The sequence below is a fragment of the Cryptomeria japonica genome, chromosome 1 (genome assembly GCF_030272615.1).
Source record: "Cryptomeria japonica chromosome 1, Sugi_1.0, whole genome shotgun sequence".
Lineage (NCBI taxonomy): Eukaryota > Viridiplantae > Streptophyta > Pinopsida > Cupressales > Cupressaceae > Cryptomeria > Cryptomeria japonica.
In genome coordinates this window covers 333302163-333308162 of record NC_081405.1, presented here as the reverse complement: position 1 = coordinate 333308162, position 6000 = coordinate 333302163, and positions in this window count along the sequence as shown.

Below are 6000 nucleotides of genomic sequence, written 5' to 3'. Positions count from 1 at the left end.
TAGATGGGACTGCTATAAATACTGTAGGAGTCATTAAAAATTTGAGTCTAACACTCCATGCTTGCCCCAATTTTTCTATTCCATAAGATGTTTATGTGATAGACCAGCCACCCTACTTTGCAATTTGCTTATCAAGAGACTTTACAGCCAAATTAGGAGGTTATTTGTCATCTAACTGGTCATGTATGTTTTTTAGGACTAGTGATGGAACTAAAGTTACGATTAAATCAGAAGCTTTAGCTAATGATCACATAGAACCCTATGTCCCCAGTGTTGTCAATGCCAATTTAACCATTCATGAGCAAGATGACCAACCCATTCCACGTTATCCAAGCACCCCTATTGATGACATTCCTGATATTATTTTGGATGAATGGGTAGTTGAGAATCTTGAGGAAGATCCTTTTAAAAATATGGATGAGGTAAGTCTTGGAGTCTATATGTTTCATGAACAAGGTTTTGTTGTCCCAAATTTGATTAAGGATGCTAGACAACAAGATAATCAACATCAAGATGAGCTTTGGAAGCTCTATTTTGATGGGTCAAGAAGTAAGAATGGTGTTGGTGGTGGTTGTATGTTGGTTTCCCCTACTAATGATAAATATTATGCGGCTTTCAAGTTTTCTTTTAGCTGCACCAATAATACAATAGAATATGAGGCCTTAATTCATGGTCTACAATGGGCAAAGAAGAGAGGGATCAACTATTTGTAGGTTTATGGTGATAGTGAATTGGTTGTCAACCAAGTAAGAGGTCTCCATACCACTAATAATGATCTTTTGAAGTCTTATAAACATAGGGTATGGGATCTTATTGAAGATTTCCAAGCTTTCAATGTGTTGTCTATTCCTAGAAATTTTAATAAATATGCTAATAGACTTTCTGCAATAGGAGCACAGTATGATATTCCAAATGATATCAGCAATGTTAATGAACATCAATATGTAAAAATAATTGTCAGGTCTTCCATTGCTAACAATGGTGATCATTGGCAAGTTTTTGATAGTGATCAACAGATTATTAATTTTTTGAGGGAAGAGGTAGAGTTTTCTAACACCAACCAAGAAAAGCTTAAGCAACAATATGATGATCAAGTCATACAGCTGAAAATAAACAAGCTACCTAAGGGTTTGGTCACATTGGAGTCAATTTTCAATGAGGATGATCAAGTTAGAAAATAAAAATCTAGCTTGCAGATCAAGGAGGAACATTATAAAAATGTTGAGATTTTCAAGGATAAGCTGTTAAAGCTTGGCAAGGTGTGTACTTTAGAGGAAAAGCATGCATTTGTTTTACTATGCCAAGAGTTTAGTGACATTTTTGCTTGGCAATATTCTGATTTAAAAGGTTTTAACCCTATTATTGCCCAACATACCATAGAGCTTGAGCTAAATGCTAAACCTGTGAGGCAAAAGCAGAGACCTCTTAACCCAAAGCTTGAGCCCCTTATGGTCAAAGAACTTAATGAACTCTTTGAGAGAAGCATCATTTTCCATATTAAGCACACATATTGGGTGTCAAACCTTGTCCCAGTTAAGAAAAAGAATGGTGAAATCAAACTTTGTGTTGATTTCCGAGATCTCAATAGAGCCTCATTAAAGGATAGATATCCACTGCCCTCTATGGAGTAGATTTTGCAAGTTGTTGCAGGTTCTGAGAGATTTTCCTTGCTAGATGGCTTCGTAGGTTATAACCAAGTTTTAGTGGAGGAAGACCAATTTAAGACAACATTTACAACTAAATGGGGCACTATGGCATATAAAAAGATGTCATTTGGTTTGTCAAATGTTGGTGCCACTTTTCAATGTGCTATGGATATGGCATTTCATGGTTTGATGTATAAATTTATACTTGTTTATTTGGATGATATCAATGTTTATTCCACAAATTCAGTTGAACACCTAGCTCACCTAAAGAAAATTTTTGAGAGGTGTAGAGAGTATGGTATATCTCTTAACCCAAAGAAATGTGTGTTTTTTGTTCATGAGGGTAAGCTTCTGGGATATGTGGTGTCAAAAGAAGGTATTACTATTGATCCAGAGAGAGTAAGTGATATTCTTTCCTTACCTCTACTAGCACACAAGAAAGGCTTGCAAAGCTTCTTGGGTAGGATTAATTTTGTTAGGAGGTTTATTCTAGATATTGCAGAATTATTAAAACCTCTAACTTCTATGTTGAAATAGGATATTCCTTTTAGCTGGTCTAAGGATGGGAAGAGGAGTTTTGAGCTTATAAAAGAGGCACTTGTAGCTGCTCCTACTTTGTTGAACCCATATTTCTCAAAAGATTTTATTTTGTATGCTTATGGCAGTATCGATAGCATCTCAGCTATGTTGGTTGAAGAAAATGAACATGGTTTGGAGCAACCTTTGGCCTTTTTCAGTCAAGGCCTTAAGGACTATGAGGAGAAATATTCTTTTGTTGAAAAACATGTTCTTTCTATTGTTAAAATTATGAAAAAGTTTAAGCATATGCTGTCTAACAATAAGATTAAGTTGATGGTTGCTCACCCCTCAATTAAAGAGTTTTTGCTCACCAAAGACTTAAATGATAAGAGAGCTGGTTGGGTGACTAAGGTGATGGAATTTGATGTTGATATTAAGGTCACCAAGCTAGTCAGAGGTAAGGGACTATGTGAGCAACTTACTAATCACACAAACCACAGTAAAGAGGATGAGGAGAAGGTAGTTTAAGCCCTCCAAGACAAAGAACAAGTAGCTGTTCATGTCCCTCCTACTAGCTGGGTACAAGAAATGACTCATTTCTTGTTGACTAGTGAGTGTCCTCATGGATTGCGTAAGTCAAGAAGAAGGTATTATAGACTTCAGTCCATTCCCTATGTACTCTTGAATGGTTTTCTATTTAGAAAGGATTTTCATGGTGTATATTTGAGATGCATAGATGATGATCAAGTTGATAAGGTATTGCATAAGTTTCATGAAGGATCAACATGAGGACACTTTTTAGCAAGAGCTACAACTCTAAAAGTTATGAAAGGAGGCTATTATTGGCCTAATTTATTCAGAGATGCACATTCCTAGGTTAGAAAGTGTAAAGAATGTGTCATATTTGTAGGAAAAGAGAGGTTGGAAATGCTACCATTGCAGCCTATTCGGGTAAAACAACCCTTTATGAAGTGGGGTTTAGATTTTATTGGAGTCATTAATCCACCTTCAAGTTCTAGTCACAAGTGGGTGCTCATAGCCATTGATTATTTTACTAAGTGGACTGAGGCTATAGCACTAAAGGAAGCAAATGAGACAACAGTTTTAAATTTTTATGATGGGCTAATAACTAGATTTGGTGTCCCTAAATCTATAATTTCAGATAACGCTCTTGCTTTTGTAGGGAGTCAAATATCTGACTAGGTAGTAAAGAATGGTGTCTAGCTCAACACCTCATCTAACTACTACCCACAGAGAAATGGACAAGTTGAGTCCACAAATAAGAATATGCTCAGAATCATCAAAAGGACCATGGAAGGAAATTAGCGAGCTTGGCACACCAAGCTCAAATCAGCCTTATGGGCTGATAAAATCACACCAAAGAGGTCCACTGGAAAGTCTCCATACATGCTTGTGTATGGGAAAGAAGCAAGGTTGCCTATTTCACTCAAATTTCCCTCCCTTAATCTAGCTAACCAGTTGGATATGATTGATGAAGAGCCTATGACAACAAGATTGGCTTAGCTGATTGAGCTAAAGGAAGTTAGAAATAAGGCAATGAGGCAAATTGAGCATCACCAAGCTCAAATGAAAATATCTTTTGATAAGAGGGCTTCTCCTAGAGTGTTCAAGGAAGGTGACATTGTCCTAAAATGGGATGAATTCAAAAGCAAGCCAGACAAGCATACAAAGTTTGACGCTTTTTGGAGTGGGCCTTATATGATGTCTGAGTGCAAGCAACACAATGCCTTCCAACTGTCTAAGTTGGATGGTGAAGTTGAACCAATCCCAGTCAATGGGATTCACCTCAAGCATTGCTTTTGAGGTATGCCTAAAAATTTGTACATATTTCAGTTTTTCTAGTGGTAATAGGTGCTTTGCATAGTAGGTCAATTTGTGTTTTTATTTTTCCTAAGTGCCTAGTGCACAGTTCTGAAGGAGTAATAGGAGTTATTCTACTGCAATCCATCAAAGCTATAAAAGTTTGTTGTCCATTATATGAAGCAAGGAATATGATTATTGGACAAGTTTTGAGGAGTCTTCAAAGTTCTAGTTGGTCAAGATGTTTAGCAGGCAAACATATAGCACATGTCACCAAAAATGTTAGCTATTTTTTCTATGATCTCAATTAGGTAGATTGCATCCATGATTATTTGAAAAGAAAGACAAAAGATTGCTATAATCAATTTCAAGGCAGAAAAATGCAGGAGATATCAGACCAATATGCCTTAAAAGGAGAAGCAAGTGCTAAGTATGGAAAGAATGCATGTTTCTGTCTAACTTGTCTGCTTCATGTACAGATACAGGAAGGGTAGATTTAGCATGTGGGTTAAAATGTGGCTCCCACGAGGGTTGAGCCTAGCATGTAGATGGAGATGGGTTTCTTTGCAATTTTGAATTTTGCCTGATTGGCAAGACTTACCCTGATGAGCATAGGTGTGAAATGAGAGTAATCGGGTATTGGCACAGGATTTTTCATGCTACTTCGATGACCCAATGTGAGTCATTGGCCATCGAAAGGAAAGTTTTTATGTTGTCCCGATGACCCGATGGACAGACCCAGTTAGAACCATTTGTCCAACATTGGTCGTGGGGAGGAGCATTGTAGTTTTTAAAAAGCAAGGTCGCATATATCCTAAGTGTCAAAGATTTTGGGCTTTTGACAAAGCACAGATCAGCATTGGTGGGTTCCCTGCATGCACGTGCATCTTAGAGCAGCCAAATTTTCCAATAAAAGGACAAATTATCTGATGAGCAAGTTCAAGAAGATCGAACGGCTGGGAGAGTTGATCAGGGTAGATCTAATGACAGTCGCTATATCGCAATGCAAAGATGCATGTTAGTTTATTCTCGTGATGATGAATGATGAGATGGCAAGACGACATGGCAAGTCAGATGGTGGTGGGCCCGATAGCATAAGTGAGTGGCCTAGGCAAGGTAGAGATTGAGCAGATTGCTGAGATCCAACAGCAGATCAAGAAAGATCGGATGGTGGAGGAACATTCTGGGGCTATCCGTGAATGTTGTTGTACCGCAGTTGTAAAGTGCCCAAAATGAATACCCTCGCAACAAGTGGCGCCAAGATGGATTCCAAAGAGAAAATCACAAGGTGCCACGTGGGGATGATGTGGAAGAACAAGTGGCATGTCATCAAAAGGATAATTTTGAGCAAACCTTGGCCATGATGGATCTCTAAATCATTTCACTGAAAGCTCGGTTCCATCGATACAGGGTATGGGTGAAACTGAGGCTTTGATGAGACATATAAGCAATTTACCGAGGGAGAAAGTTAAGTTGAAAATGAATCAAGGTGGGCCTAGGTCCAAGTGGTGAGATAGGTAAATCTCATGACCAGACTTATGGCTGACACGTGGTGACACTATGGCAGGAGAGAGAGCCTCTCAGCGGGGCTAAAGGTCGAGCAAGTTCACACACATCAACGATGATCAGGGTAGATCTAACGGCAGTCGCTATACTACAATGAGAAGGTGCATGACCTATATTCCCCATGACTAATGAGGTGGCGGTTGAGTGATAATTGAGTTGATAGACAAGTGGTTGACACGTGGTGACACTGTGGTAGAAGAAAGGTGAGTCGCTCAGAGGAGTTAAGGGTTGAACAGTTCAAAAAAGATCCTATGGTCGGGTGAGTTGATCGGATGGCGGTCGCTATGTCACGATCGGAAGATGTGTGATGTTTATTCATCACGACTTGGTGACCAAATGGTGGGGCCCACTAAGGAAGCATGCAATTGGAAGTACACTATCAACCATCAGAATAAGGGTTACATTGCTAGCCCAATGACCTGATGGAAATCGTTGAGGGAGTGCACGG